The sequence below is a fragment of the Malus domestica genome, chromosome 01, assembly GCF_042453785.1.
Source record: "Malus domestica chromosome 01, GDT2T_hap1".
Classification (NCBI taxonomy): domain Eukaryota; kingdom Viridiplantae; phylum Streptophyta; class Magnoliopsida; order Rosales; family Rosaceae; genus Malus; species Malus domestica.
Window position 1 is genome coordinate 3,235,594 of NC_091661.1, and position 23,191 is coordinate 3,258,784.

At 36.2% G+C, this 23,191-nt stretch overlaps 1 pseudogene; it reads right to left on the reverse strand.

The window, feature by feature from the left end:
• Positions 1-13,838: 13,838 nt before the first annotated feature.
• Positions 13,839-22,587, reverse strand: LOC103435915 (uncharacterized oxidoreductase At1g06690, chloroplastic-like; annotated as a pseudogene).
• Between the last annotated feature and the right edge of the window lie 604 nt (positions 22,588-23,191).

Below are 23,191 nucleotides of genomic sequence, written 5' to 3' on the forward strand. Positions count from 1 at the left end.
AAGCTCAGGAACCTCACTATGAAAATATGCACAACAAGCTTCCTTTGGTTGTTCCTCCTCCTTTTCTTGATCTTCACCACTGAATTGATGTTCATTTAAAGCTTGGACAATTTGACTCAATTGAATTTCTAACTTAGTTAGTGCTATGGAGTGGTTCTGAATAATGTTACTCGTTGATTGTTGAAATTGTAAAGTGCTTTGAGCAAGTAGCTCCAAAGTGTCCTCCAATGAAGTGTCAAATGGGGTCTTCTTTAGGGGAGGTGCAAATGTTTGATTTGGAGCTTGTATGTTGTTCCAAGAGTCATGATTAGGATTCCTCCAAATAGGGCTATATGTATTAAGCAATGGTTACAGTGGCCTTTGGTTAGAGAAACACATACGGTGTGAATGCTGTCGGACAAATGTAGGAAACTCATCTCTCATTGGGCAGAATTGAAGAGGATAGCCAGTTTTAGCACATAATAGAAATTCACCGTACATCTTTCTTTACCACCTAAAATCAAACAACCTAAAATGTAAATTAAAGATCTAAACTAAGAAAAGAAAAACATATAGGGTTTATAAAGCAAGCAATTATAGGGGACTGAAATCAGTCCCTGGCAACGGTGACAAAATTTTGTTGTTTTCCTTTCAAGTGCAAATATAAGGATAGTATAATGGCACAAGTAAGGGTGTCGAACCACAGGGACTGATTAGATCTCTACAAATTACTAGCTTTATATGAATCCTAACTAAACAATGAAACTAACAAATTGAGTTTTGATTTTGATTTGAGAAGTAAAGTAACTTAAAATGCAAGAGAATGTAAATATGAAGAATAGAATGATTCAGAAACAATGGGAATGGAACTAGGGATACCGATTTCATGATTACAAGCCAATTCCATAAAAATTAAGTCAAAATGCATTCAACTCTCCAATCTGCAACTAGGTTTCGTTTTACTCATTTATGATCATCCATTTGATGTGTGGTTGTGATCAAGTACTCCTAATCTGCAACCTAGTTGTGATGTTCAACTTAGATTACCAAATAAGAATCCATTAAGAACAAGAAAACTTCAAAGAACCAAAGAAAGCACATTGCAGGATGTATGCATAGCAGTTTCTTCATTCATTCACATGTCTACCAAGATTAAGCATGATGTGTAATATAACCTTGATTAAATAATTCATAAGCAACCCTAATGGTGATCAAACATTAAGATAAACAAACAAATTAAACTATAAAATTAGTGAATGAAACAAGAAAACAGATTGACGAATCAAATACTTTAACTTAATAACATAGAACAGTTTTGCAAGGCTACATCGAAATCCCCAACTATGAACTTAATTACACAGCATGATTATAGAATATATAAATATCAAGAACAACATGAGTGAAATTAAAGTTGATAGAAGAAACCCCCTTGAAGCAATTTTGATGTTGAACTTCTCCAAGAATAGCGCTGCTGCGTGGTTTCTTTGGTGGCAGCTGATGGTGAAAGGAAATAGGGTTTTGTTTCTGGAAGAAGGCTAAAGAAAGAGAAGAGAGAGAGCTCTGGGCGACCCCAAGGGGGGCTTGTGAAAAAGGGATTTGAAACCCTAGTATTTATAGGCTAAATGGGGTTGTAGCTGATTGCAAGGTGATCCTAACCATTAAGCCAAAGTTTTGAACGTTTTTCCATTTGGCTCCTCCAAATCAGGCTAGATATCCCCATTCCTTTCCTATTATGTTCCTGGTCTTCTAACAGGCCAGATTTGTCTTGTATTGTTTATTTGGGCTTCAAAACAGGCCACTAAACTTCTTTCCACGTTTGAATAAGGGTCAACCCCAAAAATGGTATGTTTTCACTTCTTTTGCCTTTAAATTGATCCTAAAGTACATGTAACTACACACTAACACAAAATAAGGTAAAATGCAACCGGTTTAACTCAAAAACATCACACAGAGGCTAGAAATGATGGTATATATGCATGAAATATATGAGTTATCAGGCACTGCCTAAGTTTCTCCTTGATGTTTCAGGCAATCACACTACTACATTGAATCCAGAGTTTGTGAGTTGGTTTGAGAATGATCAGAACATTCTCATCTGGATCAACTCAACGCTTTCAGAATCGTTGATTCCTTACATCGTTGGGGTTACAAAATGCTCATGAAAGGAAAAATTGGAATCAAGACTCACCACCGCCTTTTAGTCACACATTCATGAGCTCCGATCTCGTCTTCGCAACCTTACAAAAGGTGAATCCATTGCCGCTCAATTCTTGCAATAAATTAAAGAAATTGCAGATGCTCTTGCAAGTGCATGCGCTCCAGTTGAGGATTCTGAACTCATATCTGTTACTCATCCATGGCTTGGCTCCTGAATTTGATTCCTTTATGGATGTGATACAATTTCGAATTGGTTCTACAACTATTGATGAACTCCATGGTTTGCTTCTGAGCAAAGAAATTCAACTTAATAATCACAAGAAAGCTTTTTTTGCAACACCATTTCAGGCTTATTCTTCATTGGCTGGTATTCTTCCTACACCACCAAACACAAACCCTAACTCTCAAGCCTTTACTGCTCAAAATTTCTCCAATCAAGGCCATGGATTGGATCACAACAATTTGAATCACAATTATAATCAAAATCGGGGCAACTTTCAAAACAACAACAACAATCAGAGGCATAATTTCAATCGTGGAGGTTGCAACAATTTTCAATACTATGGCAAGAAAATCTCCTACCAAATTTGCAAACAATTTGAACATGAAGCATGGGATTGTCCTCAACGGATGAATGCAAACTATTGTGCCAAGTCTTCTCACTCTACAATGGTGGCCAACACATCTAACTCCACTCATACTTGGCTTGTAGACTTAGTGGCTACATATCACATGACCAACTTTTATGCCGATCTTTAGAATCCAGAAGCAAATATAGGTCCTAAACAAGTTTATATTGGCAATGGAAAAGGTTTACCTATTTCTCACTTTGGCTCTTCTAATTTGCCTACTGCCAATTATAATTTTCAATTGCATAATGTGTTGGAAATGTGACCTAAAGCCAATCATATGATGATACTTTACAGACATTTCACATGTTAAACTAATCTAGTTTAATATAAAGGGCAAAGATTATTGTTTAAAGCCATCTCATATAAATGTTATATGCTTAAACGATAAGTCCAAGGAATATGTAATTGGGAGAATGTGATTTAAAGAAGTTAGATTCGTGAGACCATTCTCTTTCATATACATATCCTAAATGATGTGGTAAAAACTAACACACAAATTAAACCCTATCAAGATAATTGTAGTACGCGTAAGTAGGGATCGTTCTAGGCCGGGGATTACTTAGGGATGCTAATCAACACAAATTAAACTTAAAAATGAAAACTAGACTCTAAAACAGAAAACTAAACTCAAACTACTCAAAATAGACTAAACTAACTCAAAACACACAAACTAAGTTAAATTGACTCAATCAGGAACTAAAGGGATGTTTTGGACGAAAATTAAACTAAAAAGACTCAAAACAATGTTTATGGACTAATTCTAACTTATGTTGACTCAAAACACTGAAAAGAAACGAATTTTGGACATATTCTAAATAAAAACACAAAATATAGAGGGTGTAGTGGTTTTTGATGAATTTAAAGTAAAAGCAAACAGATTTAAAGACTCTAAATAACTTTGGACGAAATTGGTGATTTAATGGGTGAATGGCTAGCTAGAGGGTCCTTCTACACACATGACACACATGCATACAAATCAATTTCCAGTTATTCTTCCGATAAACCATGAATGACAATGCCCCAAATTAATTGTGAACTGCACAAATTAACTTTCAGATTTTCGTAAATTCATTGAATTGGACTCAGCGACGTAACCAAATTATTCTTATCAAGTTCCCCACATGAATTGCATAATAGAGATACATATTAAAGATCATTAAGTTCTATGAAAATCATAAGCATTGACAAGGCATTCGTAACTATGAACTGCATGATACTCCTGCTAAGAATTCACTTAACACAATCATGACTAGTGACTTTTACTACTTGTGAATATAAGTTCATAACGATTAGGTGAAATTCCCTTATATTCTAGCATCAAATCCCTGCATGCAAACTAAGTGTGCACCCTTAATCAACACACAAGAACAAGTTATCAATCAAACAGATAAGTAAATTGCATTCACGATTCATGTAATCATAATTGGATGTAATCAATTCATATCACATATATATTCATGGCTTTAAATTCACCTCTAACTAAAACGATATTAGTTCCACATGTTTGCAATTAAACAAAGACAATCTAATTTAAACATTGAACTAAAACTAAGGATAGAAAGAACCCAGAAACACTCCAGCACTCCAATGGCAGATTTGGCACAATCCTTGGCTGTAGGGCATGACACAAGTTCTTCTTCTCTTTGCAAGCACGGTACAAGTCTCCAAATACCCTCAGAAACCTGGGGCACTCTTTTATTTTTTTGATTTTTAATCTCTTATGTGTATAGTGCGAAATTATGGTCAGAGATATGTATTACACAATCCTAGGGGAAAAGGACTAGGAAATTCGGCACAAAGCTTCTAGAAACGGTTGTTCTGACAGATTTCTAGAAGAAAAGGAATAAAAGGGTGCGGCACCAATTTAGGCAGAGGATAGGACTTCTAGAACTAGGTATTTCAGTGATTTAATGTGAAATTGATTCCCCCTTGCAGCTGGAATTAAGGTAGGATAAGATTAGGATAAGACAAGACAAGATAAGGTTGGTTAAGATAATGTTCCTTCCTTTTAGCTGATTCCTTATCTTCTTTGTCTAGACTTTATTTTCTTTATCTTATCAGCATATTCCTAGCCTCTTGAACTTCAAAAACGTCCATCCACCTGAAGGATGATTTTGTGAAAACATGTTCATTTGAATAACATCTATAGCATGCATTTAACAATTAAAAGGCGGAATCATGCTTGCATGCATTCAAAAAGAAAACATTACCCATGAAATTCAAAGCCTAGTAGATTGGTGAACCAAGACTCAACTCAAATCAAAGTGAGTTGAGAAATATATACCTTTGTAGATTCCTCTTTGCATAAGCAAAGGCTAATCACCCAAAGAGAGGGCCTTCATTCCTTGCATCTAAAATCTATGGATTTGGATGGAAGAATAGGTTTCTCCAAGTTCCCAAAATTGAGAACCTCTAAGTATCCACACCAAGGTTAGATTTAAGTAGAAATGAGTGACCTTGGAGGAGTAGGATTGCTAGATACACCCTCCAAGGGGGCCGGCCTCCTAGAGAGAAAAGGAGAGACATGTTCTTTCCAATTTTCTCCAAAAGAACCCCTTAATGAATTTTAGGCTATAAAGTTCTTTATATAGTCACTTCTTTAAATGACCTAAAGAACCAAAAACCCTAATTCAACACACATGGCCGGCCACATAAGGGATTTGGGCTTTTGGGCCTTTCTGAATCTTTATTCATTAAATTGTCATACAACTTAAGTCAATGGGCTTGACGTTCGAAGCCCATTGGGCCTTAAGGTCCAAAACTATCCCGAGGTTTTTAACGAACTTATTTGTTTGATTAATTAACATATTAATTAATCCTTGCCATAAATAATTAAACCATTTAATTATTCTTACTCATCTCCATTGTTTCTTCAATCTCCACCTTACACGATGTACGATCCATTAGGTTCCTTTTAGCGAGGCAGTGGGCGATTAAAACTCTTTCAAATCGATTGTGAATTGAAACTTACTTTCAATTCTCCCTTTAGTGTTTATACACGTTTAGGGCTTCCACAAACCAAGAGTGACACCTAGCAGCATATCATGGTTACCCAAGCTAGTCAAAAGAGGTAGAGAACCTATTCAGTTTAGGATTACAAATGCAATACGGTCTTTCTCTAATACAATACTCTTGACCACATTGTTTGGTTTGATAGTTTATTCATGTCTACTATCCAATGTGATTCGTGTGCTTATATGATTACCTTGAATGTGATTTGGAACGACTTTCCTAAATCTCATTCATACTCTGGCCAGAGATTCTTAATCATATCATAGAGTATTCTCCCCCAAACGGTTTGAAGGTTAGAGATCCCTTGTTGCACATTCACTTGCCTCCATAGCTAAGTGGCTTAACCCCAACTATGCCGTGGACACCCTCCTGATGGAGTGACTTTGACATAATCAAAGATCAAGGACTTAACCACAAGACAACTATGATGCCTCAGGTCAAAGGACTACTTTGCATTATCCCAACCATGAGTTCTCATGTGACATGAATATGAGAACTCTTCGTTAATCGTGTTCAGTGAACTCATTCTCTATTGAGCACCTACGTACTTGTCTTGATGTCACACACACCAATGACTCGAGACTAGTCACTCTCCCGGAGAGAAAACACAGCACGTACTGATCTTAACGAACTGTCAATGCCCAATTGGCAATCCTATGATCAGGAACGTTTAGGATGTGTCTACGAAAGAATGGTCTCATGAATCTAACTTCTTTAGATCGCATTCTCCCAATCACATATTCCTTGGACTTATCGTTTAAGCATATAACATTTATATGAGACGGCTCAAACAATAATCTTTGCCCTTGATATTAAACTAGATTAGTTTAACATGTGAAATGTCCGTAAAGTATCATCATATGATTCGTTTTAGGGCACATTTCCAACACCACCTTGTTCCATGCATGTGCTATCCATTATTGGCCCAAAACTGCTCCAAAATGCTCCAAATTGCACTTTGTTGCCAACTTTGTCATTTGAACCTGAAAATACACGAAAATAGCTTAAAAACACTCTAATAAGTAGAAACTAGCTATGAAAATGCAAGAAAACAAGCTAACTAAGTCGAATAAATATGCTCCTATCATTAAACGTTCCTGATCATAGGATTGCCAATTGGGCATTTATAGTCCATTAAGATCAATACATGCTATGTCTTCTCTTAGAGAGAGTGACTGGTCTCGAGTCATTGGTGTGACTGACACCAAGACAAGCATGTAGGTGCCCAATAGAAATGAGTCCACTGAATGCAATTAACAAGAGGTTATCATACTCATGTCATATGAAAACTCATGGTTGGGATAATGCAAAGTAGTCCTTTGACCTGAGGTATCATAGTTATCTTATCGTTAGGTCCTTGATCTTTGTCTATGTCAAAGTCACTCCGTCAAAGGGTGTCCATGGCATAGTTGGGGTTAAGCCACTTAGTCATGGAGGCAAGTAAATGCCCAATAAGGGATCTCTAACCTTCAAACTGTTTGAGGGAGAATACTCTATGATATGATTAAGAATCTCTGGCCAAAGTACGAATAAGATTTAGGAATTTGTTCCAAATCACATTCAAGGTAATCATATAAGTAAGAGAATCACATTGGATAGAAGACATGAATAAACTATCAAATCAAACAATGAGGTCAAGAGTATTATATTATAGAAAGATTGAATTGCATTGTAATCCCAAACTGAATAGGTTCTCCACCTCTTTTGATTAACTTGGGTAGCCATGACATACTACTAGGTGTCACTCATGGTTTGTGGAAGCCCTAAAGGTGTATAATCACTAAAGGGAGAATTGAAAAGTAAGTTTCAATTCACAATCGATTTGAAGTGTTCTAATCGCCCACTGCCTTGCTAAAAGGAACCTAATGGATCATACACCGTGTAAGGTAGAGATTGAAGAAACAACGGAGATGAGTAAGGATAATTAAATGGTTTAATTATTTATGGCTGGGATTAATTAATTTTTTAATTAATCAAATGAATAAGTTCATTTTAGACCTCGGGTTAATGTTGGGCCTCAAGGCCCAATGGGCTTTGAATGTCAAGTCCAATAACTCAAGTTGTATGACAACTTGAAAACACAAAGGGCATGAAAGTCCAATGAAACCACATGACCGACCATAGAGAGTGTGAGGGAGAGTTGGTCTTAATTTCAATTATGCCACTCAATGTAAGTGGCTATAGAAAGGAAATTATAACTCATTCCCTCATTAAGGGTTTTCTAGAGAGAAAAGAGAAAAACACAAAAAGGCTCTCTCTTCTCTAAGGAGGCCGGCCACCCTAGGAAGAATGGACTAGCATCCATTTCTTCCTAGGTCACTCATCTCTTCCTCAATGCTATCCTTGGTGTGGAAACTTGGAGGTTCCCTTTCTTGGGAACTTGAAGAATCCATTCCTTCATCCATATCCAAGAAGTCATGGAGCCAAGAAGCAAAGTTCCTCCATCCACATCCATGGAGCCAAGGAGCAAGGAGGCTAAGGAAAGAAGGCTCTGAAATGGGTGAATATCCGTTGCTAAGCAAAGAAGTGCTTCAATGATATAAAAGTTTCTCAACTCTTTTCTTTAACATTTGAGTTGAGTCTTGGTTCACCACAACTACTAGGCCTTGAATTTCATGGGTAAAGTTTTGTTTTTTGAGTGCATACAAGCATGATTCCACCTTTAATTGTTAATTGCATGCATAGATGTTGCTCAAATGAACTTGTTTTCACAAATTATTCCTTCAAGTGGTATCAGAGTCTAGGTCTAGTAGTTGGTGAACCTTTTGGGTTTTGTATTTTTATAGTTTATGATTTGAATGTTGTAATTGTTACAAGCATTATTCTTGTTTCTTTGAATGTAAATTTTGTTAGAAAATTTGCCATCTCAAAAGTTGTAGATGTAGTTCATTTAAGCATGAATTTTGGAGCTAAAATTTGGTGCCATGTTTATGGGGAAATTCGGCCAAATCCAAGGGGTGGATTTTTGGGTTGTTGTTTGTCTTGTTAAAAGTGTTTTAAAGTGACATTAGGAACCCTTAAGTACCCTAGGATGTTAACCCTCTTTTGAGTAGTTAAAATTTGAGCTTTATTGAGTGAAAACATTCATGGAGCTCTTATGGGTTTTCATGGATGTTCTTCAATGTTCTTGCTTTGTTCTTCTTGTTCATACCAAGAACAAAAAGTTTGTTGTTTTCATTCAAAAAGGGTGTTTGGTTGTTTATTTGCTTTTGTTAGTGATGGATGGCATGATTTTTCAAACAACATCCATACTTTTTTAGTATTCACACCATACCAATCACTTACAACTTTTAATCACCTTTCAAGCACACAAATCAACTCACACACACCATCACTACTCACCATGACCGGCCACCCCTATAATGGGGGTACTATTGGGGCTTTTATGCAATTACATAAAGTTTTGATACTTTTGTGTATTTGCACCATGACCCGAAAGTTTATATTTTTACGTAAAGGCCCAAAATCACTAAGGGACAAATTGTTTTGCTCATTTAATGAAGTTTTTGTATTTGTTGAAATATTTTGGGTTCTAGTTGTAATTACATGAAGTAGTGGATTTTTTTGTTTTTACAAAGTGACCTCAAAAGTTTGTATTTTGCAATATAGCCCAAAAGTTGAGGTTATGGCATCTTGGCCCAAATTAGTTGAGAACAAAATAGTTTTGTCTCTTTAAATGAGAATTGAATTTTCATTTCATTTAGCTCCATTTAAATTTATTCTATGGATACAAAAACCAAATGACAATGTTGCATTCAAATTTAATTAGTTAAAGCGTTAATTAATTAAAGAAAGGTTGATTATGAACCTAAGCCTACGATAATTGAGCTATGTGAAACGCCGTCTCTCAAATTTGTTTGAACCATGGGAATGTGTAGATTAAGTTTTGGTTGTAATTTGATATGATCAAATATTGTAAAAGAGCATAAGCTCTTCTTTACTTTAAAGTATTTTGATTTGATCAAATGTTGTAAAAGAGCATAAGCTCTTCTTTACTTTGAAGTACTCCTCTCTTGTTTTATTTAATATGAATGAAATTGGAGTAGTTGGGTCCAACGCCCAGTAAGAAAACACGCCTTAATGTGATTAAACGTGTAAGTAAATTCAATCACCATCCCTTGACCGACATCCAACATTAGGCTCGTGTTGGATCGAATCAAAGGTTCATAGTCATCCTAAGGCCCTAAGGTAACTATATAGTCCATTAATGAATGCAAAGCTTATGTTAGTAGTACCATATACTCTTGCTTTAAAAATCATTTTACAAGCATAGTGGGAGTATCATATACTACTAAATCGATCACATGGACCAATAGTTGTAATAGGACCATATTGTTTTAACGAGATTAAAATGCATGTTTATACGTGATGAGACCTAAAAACCCTCAACTAAACCGTTATTAAGTTGACAAGCGTGAGAGTGCTTTGAACACTCTTTCGTGGCCTTCCACCGTGGTAGGCTCCGATCGTTTGTGACTCATACATCGACTTTACCCTATCATGGGGGAGTACAAAGTATGTACTTACACTCAGGAGGAGTTCTATATGCATACATGATATTGTGAAGGTAGGCAACAAGAATGATCAACATCATATCATTGTGAGGTTATTCTTGAACCCCTACCCGAACTTGCGTGGTGGGAATGACTTAACTAAGTGCAATGGAGCCAACATCATGTCAGTGTGAGGCATCATTCTCTAGAGGCCAAATAAGATGGGTACTTACATGAGATGTAAATGAGTAAGCGTACTCTCTCATTATTATTGATGCTAGCCAACATCATATTATTGTGAGGTAGGCTTGGTAATAGTGAGCCTCCCATAGCCTACTAAGAGTTTCCTCCAAAACTCTCGAATTCCAATGGGGGATATGGAATTTGCCAAAAATAGTGGGCAGTGCTATTTGTTTAAACACCCATATCAAATGGCTTAAAATCAATCAATTTATATTTGTTATATATTTATTTACCGATATATTTGCAAATGCTATCCAAAACTTGACAAAGAAAAAGCTGAAGGCTTTAGTTTCCGGACTTGGTACCACAATCCCATGGATTGTCTTGAATAGATTATATATGTACCTAAGTAGTCTCATCCTCACAAACTTCCTATTGATAATGTATCATTGGAAGAACATGTTAGACAAGTCTATTATAAAGAGGATAACACAAAAAACAAATGCTTATTCCTTTGTTGTATGAACAAAAGGAACTTGAGAAGATTAGCACAAAGACATGGACACTTTTAGTGTCATAATTCTTCCATTACAAATTTTTGTATGAAGAAATAAGAGTTGCTTTGAACAACCCTTAGTTAACGCAAACACTAGTGCTTGTTTCTTTGTTAAATCAACAAGGAACTTGAGAAGTAAGGACAAGGGCTTGGACACTTTATGTGCCATGATTCTTCACTTACAAATTGTTGTATGAAGAAATAAGAGTTGCTTTAAACAACTCTTGAAAGTTTGTAATCATGTTTAGAACTTAATGGTTGATTGACAAAAATAGTCCATCAACATGGACTTATGATGATTTTGAATCATTGAGTGTTGAAGTGTTAAACCACTTCAGGAGACGGAAACTAGGCAAGGACTTCACCTTTGAGTCCTTATCCAAATGGTTCACTAAGTTTATTGTAAACTATATAGTGAACAATAACCGCACGCTCTCCAAATCATTTGATGTGTATAACACAATTGAAATAAGTTTCAAGAGATATAGTGGGAGTTTAAGGGACCATGACTATTGTAGTCAATGGAGAAGTCAAATGAAGAAGGTGAAATAACTCCAAGGGAACAAACTTTCTTTATGAAAGGATGGACATTGGAAGGGGTATTTGCAAGAAATGTCTTGCAAGTGTCAAGAACACACATTTGAAGGTGTTGTAAATTGTTCTTAAATAGTTTAAAACGGTTGGTTCTTCTACTCGAGTGCTTGATTCCATATTAGTAACTATGTTTTACAATCGTTGTAAAAGTGTGGCTAATAAGAAGTAGAAGATTAATGAGAGAAGATAAAGTACTTCACATTTGGAACGTGAATAAAATATAGATCTCTGCGAAAGCACATAGTACTTACTTCCTCATATGAACTACCAAAGAAATTGGAAAAACAAAGATTGTCTTTACATTCCAATTTGAATAAGGAACTTAATTTCGTCACTATAATTTTAAGAGATGGATGAATGTTTTGTTTGACAAAACATTGTTCTTTATTAATGAATGATTGGATTATTGTAATCTGATTGATGGTCTCTATAGTAGAGATGATGTGGTAGTGTTAACTGTTTAGAATATAACGATGCTTAAAACCCAAAAGGTTGCAAGGTAGTGACTAATCCCATTGAGTTGTGACACCTCTAAAACATAAATTACAAGTTGGTCATAGATGGATACTTTGGATCGTTAGATCCGGATCCAATGCCTTCTTGTTAAAATTGTATAGAGGTGAAATGTTTGAATCTTTATTCTTTTGAAAAGAAGAAAGAATCACAAAGTTGTTGAGGTTAATTCACTTAGATGTTAGGGGCACTTGTCCACAACATAATATTGCTCATGTTGTATGACATTCACTGAAGATCGATCTCGATTGGACTGTTGTTTATTTTGAATAAACACAAGTCTGAATACTTTGCAAAAGGTTTCAAAGAATTCAAGAATGTAAGTTGATGAGTAAGACGTCTAAAGTATTTACCTCCTTAGATTTGATCCAAGGAAAAATAACACTTTAGAAGAGTTTCCTTGAAAGATATCAAGGAAAGTAGCATCATAAGATAATGGATTTCTCCATTGGGAGAAGAACGAACTCGAATAAGATGTAGTTCATTGGTTGTTATCAATTACCCATATATAGGATATATACTTCTAAGACAATATGATTTTTAATTAGAAGATCTTCCAAAATTTTCATGACTCCATAGGATGTAGTTGGAAAGAAAGACAAGTCTTAATCGTGTTAAGATTTGGGGTTGTGTACCAGTAAGCATTATTTTTTTGAGAACAATGTTGCGGGATATCCTTAAATTAACCTTTGGATATCACTTCTATAAAACAACCAACAAATGTTATTTGTTGGGTAGTTCATTGTAATCCTACAATAGGATTTGCCTAAGATAGAGCAAACGAATGAGAGATAGAACTTAAAGAATGGGTTCTTTGAGAGACAAGATGATAATCAACAAATAGAACAAACTAGTTCCTACACCACTAGCTCCAAGGTAGTCGAGAAGGATCTATAAACCATTTCAGTTGAATGGTTTGAATTTTATGACTATGTCATAGAGTTACACCTCTGAATTCGAAAGAAATGAGAATGAAAATCCTTACGACTACATTGAGTGTATATACGATGTATAATACCATTTGACCCGAAATAGTGAAACCTTCATGGCTAATTGGTAGCTTAAGGTGACTACAATCAATGTGATTGGTTAACTTGGAAGAAACCATATTTGACGTAGTCTTGGTTTCTGTTAATTTGAAGATTGCTAGCTACAACTAAATGGTGATTCAATGTTTGGACATAATATGGGTTTCCGAAACCATTATCAAGATAGTCTTGATAATATTTGTCTAAGACTAGGAATCACAAGACGTGTAAGTTGTAGAGATCCATCCATCATGTATTTTAGCAAGATAGTGGGAGCTATAAGGGTGCGTTTGTTGCACCAGACTGTCTCGGACTGGACTAGCTTCAAGGACTAAGCTGGACTAGCTTAGACTAGACTAAGCTGGACTAGCATAGTGAAGCGTTTGGTGCAGTGTAAGACTAAGAAGCAAGATAATGAAAACAGTACTGTCACCAGTTTGATGTTAGTTCTCCGACCGGATCATTTCCATATGAAGAAACACTTATGAACTTGTTCTAAGACCACAATTACTGTGTGTGATCGAGCTTACTAGTTATAATGTGGCTATAGATTTGAAATATGTCAAATTTGCTACATCAATGGTCAGCCTGCAATCACTCTTAAATTAGATATGTCAAATTTGCATTAGATGTGAAGTGTGTACATATTTTTGTATAGAAGAATTTACAGCCCCGATGCTTGTGTAAGATTTTATAATTTTTCAACAGGGAAACCAGTAACAGGTTTTATCTCTGTAGCCAAAGCACGCAATTCGCCTACTTCTTCACTGTTGAGCTGCCATCCAAGTGCACCTGCAAATTCTGCAGCCTGTTCTGCGTTTTTGGCTCCCAGAATTTGCATAACGTTGTCCTGGGCTATCAACCAGTTTAGGACTACCTGTTAATAGTAACCCAACTCGCATTAAAACCCAGCAAAGAGAACAAACTATATTTACACATTTTAATACCCCAACACCTATTTCTGCATTTCAGAATTCTTGCCTGATATATCAATATGTAGTTTAATGATCTTATACGGAAAACATGAAACTACCAAGAGTTGGACTACATGTATAAAGGACGGTGAAACAAAGAGTTTCTTTCAGCATGAACTGGAAGTTGCAACGGTATCTATGAAGTGTTTCATACTCGTATAGGGTCCAAAATGGACTAACTACTAAAATACTGTACTTTTGGGGGTATTTTCAGCCATGCTTCCACATAAATGAAAACTTTAGGGCTTCTAATATGGAAAAGATAAAAGCTAGTTAAAGTTAAAAGAGCATCAACAAACCTGTGTGTTTGTTTTATTGTACTTTTCTCCTTTTTCCTTGATCCGGTTCAGCAGAGATTGGAGCTGCAGATAACATCAATATTTTAGCAAAACAATTTGGAACTTAATGTGTAGCTCTTTTAAGGTATTGACTATGATTTACCTTTGAAAGAAATTCAGGAGTATAAATTTGTCTTCGAGGGCCAGTTGGGGGATTTTTAGGTGTATACTTTCCTGTAAGAGCACCTGCATATGCATAAATAGTAGAAAGTCAATCTTCTCAATCTCTTTCACCCCTGGAACATATAGACAAACTTGACTGATGTGGTAACCAATCTAGTAAAATCTGAAATTAAAGGCCGTAATCGTTGTAAGCAGGGTTGTGCAGAGATTCAAATAATAACATAAGATCCAAACAGACATCTTTTATCAAGATTCCACATTTTTTTATGTTAAATAACTACATCCCCATTGTTTTGTTAAAAACTAAATATTTTACTCGAAAACCAGATGTTTGGAATTTTTTGTAAGGTATTATAGCCATTCGCCAACTATCCAGCCACATTTGAATTCACATTAAAGCTTTACCATGCAAGATCGCCATTCGCCAACTACCCAGCGGTAGTTGAATTCAACAAAAGAAAAATACAAGCTAGATGATGAACAGATAAAGTACATGAATGCACAAGATGTACAAAATTTTATTTTCTTCATCGTTTCATTTAGGCATATATATAGTTGGAAGGTGATAGCCTGAAAGGTGAAGTTAAGAACTATTATGAAACATAGAATAAATAAGATCATAAAGTTGAAGTTAAGAACTACTTGACAAGGAATGCTCGAAAATTCGAAATTTCACATTAAAAGGCTGACTGAGAAAAGTGAGCAAGTATGATTTCTTCCAAGTCCTAACTTGGCAATGTTTAAGATTGCACAGAGAGGTCTTAAATAATGTAAAATAAGAAGACATTATATATCTTAAGCTAACATATGAGAATATGGTAAGAAAACATGAGGTCCCAACTTCACCTTGAGCAATAGGTGAATAAGCAATCAAAGTGATCCCAAGTTCATCATAGGTAGACTTCACTCCATTCTCCTCTGGTGCCCTGTATATGAGGCTTTAATTCACTTGATTTGATGCTAGTTGGATACCTCTCTTTTGAAGTTTTGCTTGTGCCTCACACAATCACTTTTGTGAAATAACAAACTTTATACGTCATGTTATGGTTAGGAGCATCTATGATAGAAATTTTTTTCCATGATTTGAACTACTAATTTTAACCAACAATAAATAGATAAAAGATCGAATTATACCGTTGTAGTTGGAAACACCAACAACCTTTACAAGGCCCTGCTCAACAGCTTCTCCAAGACCATTGAGATACCCTGAAAATTGATTTCCCAAATACACCTCTTCAGAAACAAAATGTAAATAATGTAACCTCCTAATTATATTAGATGGACAAATTTATTTAATGAAAAAATGGTATTACTTATGAAGTTATGAACAACCCTCATTTCCCCATATTCCAGGCCTGAAAAAAAACACAAACACTTGATAAGATTTTGTAGGATTCAGTAACAGGATGATTGTTTGATCTACAAGCAAGCTATAAACAACGGTTAGATTCAATTGTGATGCTATTGCAACATCCCTTTACAACAACAGTTATAAATCGAAGAAATATGAAAATGGCATAAAATGTGAAAACCCCAAATTCTAATCTCCATTTGACCCTAAAAATCAAAACCCTAATTTGTTCAAGTGAAAAGGTCTATTATTGAAAATTTCTCAAACCCAAAACACCTAAATCAAATAAAGTCCAGTAATATCATGATCTGCAAAACAAATCGAAGAAATAATGTCGGATTCAAAGTTTACCAGACAAGAGGAGCATATGAGGGTGACCAGGATGCAACTGAGGGCGAGCAGGACGCAGAGATAAGGATGAGGAGGACGACGATGAGGAAGCAGGGTGCTGACGACACTCTCTCGTTTATCCTGCGAGGTTCTCTCTTGCAGGAGCGCAGGAGGTCTTAGGAGTCCGGGGTTTTTTGGGTGTTTCGCTAAGAACTCCTAGCGAGGGGTTTAATCTTAGCGAGTCCGATCTAATCCCATTAAACTTAATCCTTGTGTATACCAAACATTAGACTACACTAGCAATTAATGTAGTCTAGTTCAGTCCCACCTAAGAAAGTCTAACAAACACCCCCTAAGCGTCTTATGAGAGAAAGATCAAATCATTTGATTTCTCATAAAGATGTAAATGAATCTTTTGTTTATAGGTTTACAAAAGATTAGTGGGAGTTAATCATATTCCAAAATTTGAACATATATATGATATATTAATTTTGGAAGTGAAAGGAATTCTTCTTCGTTAAAGTTATGACTTTAAACATTCTATAATGATAGAATGTATATGGAAGACATAGTCTATATACATGGGATGGAAATCTATAATGATAGATTTCAAGATATAATTGGATTATCTCAATCCCTATTGATAGACGATAGATGTAGGAAGTTTCTCAAATGATAAACTTCAAATGAAAGGACAATTCCATTCAGACTAGGAAATTTCTCTTCTAAAAGGGAATGTACCCTTTTGACTCCCAAAGAAGCATAATGCATAAATAGAATCCTTTATGCATACACAGAAATGTGCATATTATATGAAAAACATTGATATGAGTTGTACCAAGATCGGTACAAGACGATATCAGTGCAAGCCCAGGATCAGAAGCATGGCAACTATCAAGTGAGTCCTTAAGTATTTAAGAAATACTAAAGGATAGATTCCTCAAGAATGAGGAAGAATTAGAGTAACACAATGAAAGCATAAATATATTGGATTATGAATCTAATATCGTATCCATCATTGGATGTCTCTTCATTATGAATGAAGAGATAATTGGATATCTCTTTATTATGACTAAAGAGATATTTGGGTGGAAATGTTGTAAGTAATGACTTTAGTGGGCTCCATCGTGCATGCAAAATATATCGCCATATAGAAGCTTACAACAATGTTGTTTGGATGGGAAAGTTCATTTATGAACTCTCCATTCAGTTCCAACCAGAAAGTGTCTCTAGTGTACCCATACTACGACACTAATGGGGTGATAGCTCAAGCCAGGGAATCAAGGTTTCATCAAGATCCAAACTCAAATGAGAGAATGAACCACATGATTGAGAATCATATATAATGGTGACGTCGTTATTCTCAAGGTTGCTTCTATGGATAACATATAGATATCCATTGTCTAGGCCTACTACTCAGCCATTTTTGAAATGAATTCAGAAGAGGTATCATCACTGATGACCAAGTTGATTGGCTCTAGTGCAAGTGGGAGATTTTTGGAAATGTGCCCTAAAGCCAATCATATGATGATACTTTACGGACATTCACATGTTAAACTAATCTCGTTTAATATAAAGGGTAAAGATTGTTTAAAGCTGTCTCATATAAATGTTATATGCTTAAAAGATAAGTCTAAGGATATGTAATTGGGAGAATGTGATCAAAAGAAGTTAGATTCATGAGACCATTCTCTTTTGTATACATATCCTAAATGTTCCTGATCATAGGATTGCCAATTAGGCATTGACAGTCCGTTAAGATTAGTATGTACTATGTCTTCTCTTAGAGAGAGTGACCGGTCTCGTGTCATTGGTGTGACTGACACCAAGACAAGCATATAGGTGCTCAAAGTCCACTGAACGCGATCAACAAGGAGTTCTCATACTCATGTCACATGAAAACTCATGGTTCGAATAATGCAAAGTAGTCATTTGACTTAAGGCATCATAGTTGTCTTATGGTTAGGTCCTTGATCTTTCACTATGTCAAAGTCACTCCGTCCAAGGGTGTCCACGACATAGTTGGGGTTAAGCCACTTAGCCATAGAGGCAAGTGAATGCACAACAAGGGATCTCTAACCTTCAAATTGTTTGAGGGAGAATACTCTATGATATGATTAGGAATCTCTGGCTAGAGTATGAATAAGATTTAGGAATTCTCCTACCAAGTTACATCCAAAGTGCAAACTCTGTGTTTTCTTGGGATATAGCCTGCATCACAAAGGTTATAAATGTCTAGATCTTGTCACCAAGAGAGTTTATATCTCCAGGCATGTGATATTTTATGAGTCCAGCTTCCTATATCACCACTTATCATTTACTTCCATAACTACTCATGTTCCATTAATTCATCATCACGTCCCATATTCTCTCACCTTTACCAATAGAACTACAACATCTTCTTCTTCACCAACACCTCCAATCTTCTTCATCAACCTCTATTCCTACAGAGTTGCCACCTTCAGACTTACAAATTACAAATCTAAAAAATCCATTACCTTCTTCAAACACTCATCCAATGCAGACAAGGTCCAAATCAGGCATATTCAAACCTAAGGCCCTTAATGCAACAAAGCATCCACTCTCAACACATGTATCTTCAAATTATATACCTCATACCTATTTGCAATCATCAAAACATCCAGTGGCACCAAGCTATGCAAGAACAGTACAATGCACTTCAAAGTACATAGACATGGCCTTTAGTTCCTTCCACAACCTCTCACGACATTGTAGGGTGTAAATGGGTATTTAGGGTCAAAAGAAAGCCTGATGGATCCATTGACAGATACAAGGCACGCTTAGTTGCAAAAGGATTCAATCAACAAGAGGGATTGGACTATTCAGAGACCTTTAGTTCTGTGGCCAAACCAGTAACCATCAGAATTCTTCTCACTCTTGCTTGTCAATTTGATTAACCAATTGGATGTAAGTAATGCTTTCCTCCATGGTACACTCATTGAATCTGTGTTTATGCAACAAACTCTTGGCTTTGAGGACTCCACAAAACCACACCATGTTTGTCATCTTCACAAATCTTTGTATGGACTCAAGCAAGCTCCTAAAGCTTGGTATGAAAAACTGAATGGCGCTCTAGTTTCTTTGAGATTTATTGGTTCCAAAAATGATCACTCTTTGTTTATTAAAACGGATCCTCACTTAGTGTTCATACTAGTTTATGTGGATGACATCTTAGTGACAGGTCCATCTTCTGAAGCATGTCAAAAAGTTATTGCACAATTCAGCAATTTGTTTCCTATCAAAGATCTTGGCCCTCTGCATTACTTTTTGGGAATTGAAGTTAAAAGATCATCATTTGGGATTTTCATCAACCAATCAAAATACATTCTTAATCTTCTGCAAAAATCACACATGGATGGGGCAAAACCTTGGGCAACTCCTCTTAGTACTGAAAAATTGGATCATGGAGCTCCACTTCTTGAAAATGTTACTGAGTACAGGTCTTTGGTAGGTGCATTACAATACCTTACCTGGACTAGACCTAATTTAAGCTTTGCTATGAATCTTGTGTGTTAGTACATGCATAGTCCTAGGGTATCTCACTTTCAAGCTGTTAAAAGAATCCTTAGGTACCTTAAACATTCAATTGATCTTGGTTTGTGGTTTTTTAAAAGTTCTACACCCATGATAATTAAAGCATTTACAGATGCTGACTGCGCAAGATGTTCATTAGACAAGAGATCAACTAGTGGATTCTGTGTTTTTTCTGGGCAATTTAATCATCATTTAAAGTGTTAAAAAGCAACCAACCATAGCAAGATCATCTACAGAAGCTGAGTACAGATCTCTTGTTGATACTGCAGCTGAACTGTCTTGGATATCCAAGTTGTTGGTTGACATTGGTTATTCTCCTCCTACTCCTCCTTAGTTATGGTATGATAACATCTCTGCCATTTCACTGGCAAAGAATCCGATTTTTCATGCATGAACTAAACATGTTGAGATCGATTATTACTATATAAGGGAGAAAGTATTAGCCAAGCATGTTCCAGTTCATTTTGTGTGCACACAAGATCAAGTTGCAAATATTTGTACCAAGTCCTTGTCCAACCTCGATTCCTTCTCCTCAGAGACAAACTATCTCTTAGGATTCCTTAGTTTAGTTTGGAGGGGGATAATAAGGATAAAATTGTAAATGTGTCCTCGAGGGATAAAACTTAGATGCTAAGTATTTCTGAGGACAGTTAGTTTGTTAGGCTTGGTTTACTTTGCACATGTTTTAATTTTACATGTATATATACTCTTATTGTAATTTTATTATTCTCAAATGAAATGAAATTACATTTCCAATAATAATTATTATCAGTTTTTTTCCTAGGTGCAAATTTTATCTTCCCCTTGTTCTTCATTCTGTAACTAAAAAGAATTGGTTAGTGACCCAGGGATGCTAATGATGCAAGATATAGCCTGAACGATCGAGATGTTAGATAAAACTATAATTTGTTTCAAATCTTTCTTATTATTCTTCTCCTATTAGGAGGTAATATATACACAACTTCACCTTGTGGACATGTAATATTAAAGGGAATTATAATCAAACGAGAAAATATAAATACATTCTTATTCCACCTAAAACTTTGACTCATGCCAACACTCCCCCTCAAGTTGGAGCATAGACATCTCTTAGACCCAACTTGTTAAGTGAGTCTTGAAACCTCATAATTGAGACTGCATGTGTCAAAGCATCCACCAACTGTTCATTTGTTTTTACAAACAGATTATCAACCAACTTAACATCTGGTTTCTCAATATGAAGTGTCTATCCACCTTAACATGTTTAGTCCTATCATGCTGCACCAGGTTGTTTGCTATCTCTCGCACTGCAGAAGAATGAAGTGTGGGAGAGTTGAGAAAATGAGAGTGCGGAGATATGGGGAGACATGGGAGAGAGGTGGAGGAATGGGGTGTGGGCTCCACAAGGAACACATCCCAATCCACAAAAAGGCGAAATAGGAATAAAATATCTCCCGTAAATGTGAAAATACTAAAACGCCCTTCACGTTCTTAGTTTCGTAAAATCTCTATCGTAACTCCGAATTCAATTTCGCTAATGCCTACACGTTCGTACCATCGAATACTACAAGAATACACAAAAATAATGTTTGGTACGTCTCACTACACGTTGGTCAAAATCCTCACGTCTACGGGCATTTTTGTCAATTCACACGTAAAATTAGGGGCGGGTTTTTACACAATAAGTGTCATATCTCGACCCGGGCCCCCACCACATCCCGGGCTCGACTCCGCCGTAGCACGATATTGTCTGCTTTGGGCCATGCCCACGCCCTCATGGTTTTGTTTTTGGGAACTCACATGAGAACTTCCCAGTGGGTCACCCATTATGGGATTGCTCTCGCACGAAATCGCTTAACTTCGGAGTTCTGATGGAACCCGAAGCCAGTGAGCTCCTAAAAAGCCTCGTGCTAGGTAGAGATGAGAATATACATATAAGGCTTTACAAGATCCACTCCCCTGGGCGATGTGGGATTTTACAATAAGCTTTTGATCTTTTAAGTACTTATTCTTATGGTCCTAGTGTCACATTATATGTGTTTATTTGCTTAAGTTCCAATAGGTGTCAAACGTATGCTCCTTTGTTTTTATTAATGCCCAAAATAGTCCAAATGCACTCTAAATAAAAAAACGGTGTATTATTGACACCCAATAAGCTTTTAACTTTTTGAGTACTCATTCTTATGGTCATAATAGTACATTATATGTGTTTATTTGTTTAAGTTCCAATGGGTGTCAAGCCCATGGTTATTTATTTTTATTAATTTCGAAAACAGTCCAAATGCACTCCAACTATGTAACAACCCGTCCCTAATTTCACGATTTTATTAATTTTAAAAAGTGAATTGACAAAAAAGCCCCTAGAAACGAGATTGTTGACTTTCATTGACCATCATTTCGTGGCGTGTATGAACTATTATTTTATCATATTCTCGAAGTACTCACTAATACTCAATGCCTATAAGGCGCAAGCAGAATCGAAATCAAAGTTACGATGGAGGTTTTACGGAACTACAAATCCGAAAAATACTTTTATAAAAATTACTATTTTATATTTATATATTTGTCATAATTATTATATTATTATTTTGATGATTTTTGGTGAGATATTTTATTATTTTAATAATATTTCTGGCCTGTAGGGCCCACACCTCACCCAACCTCTCCTTACCTCTTTTGCCACTTTCCCTCATTCCCCATTTTTGAGGACTCTTGAACTCTCTCCATCCTTCTCAGTCTAACTCTCTCCTCCCTCTGCAACCATTGGCCCTGAGTCCACCAACTCGCCATCTCTTCTAGCGAGCTTCACCAAACCAACACCGAGATTCTCACTCTATCATTGCTCACGACTTAGATGCAGAGCTTCTTTCGAATCATAGAGGATTTCGGCAAGAGTCTATCGATTTCAACCAAGGTAAGGGTTTGGACCACTCGATTTGCCTTCCTTGTCTTATTTTAATGGCGCGTGTTTTTGTGACATTTTGATGCATAAATACCTCGGGGAAACTTCCCTAGTTTTTTTACGAAGGATTCGGCGGCTTTCGAGTCACTCTCAGGCCAACTCCGGGCACGGTTGGCCGTGGGATAGGTATATTTCTCTTCCTTGTATTTTCAGCTTTAAAACCGTATATTATGCATTGGCTTTGGTTGAGTTTTGACCCCTACTGAAGCCTCTGAAGTTCTTGCTTTCTTCTTCTTCGATCAAGCGACTGCAACCCAGACCGGGTTAACCCGACCCAATAAAAAAAATTTCCTAACCTGAATCCAAGCCTAGATCCGACCAGGACCCAAATCCGGGGATCTAACCCGTCCGACCCTACCCATTTCCTAAACCGGATCCAGCATATTCCCATTGTTGACTTTTACAAAAAATTTCCAGGAATCATCCTAGGCT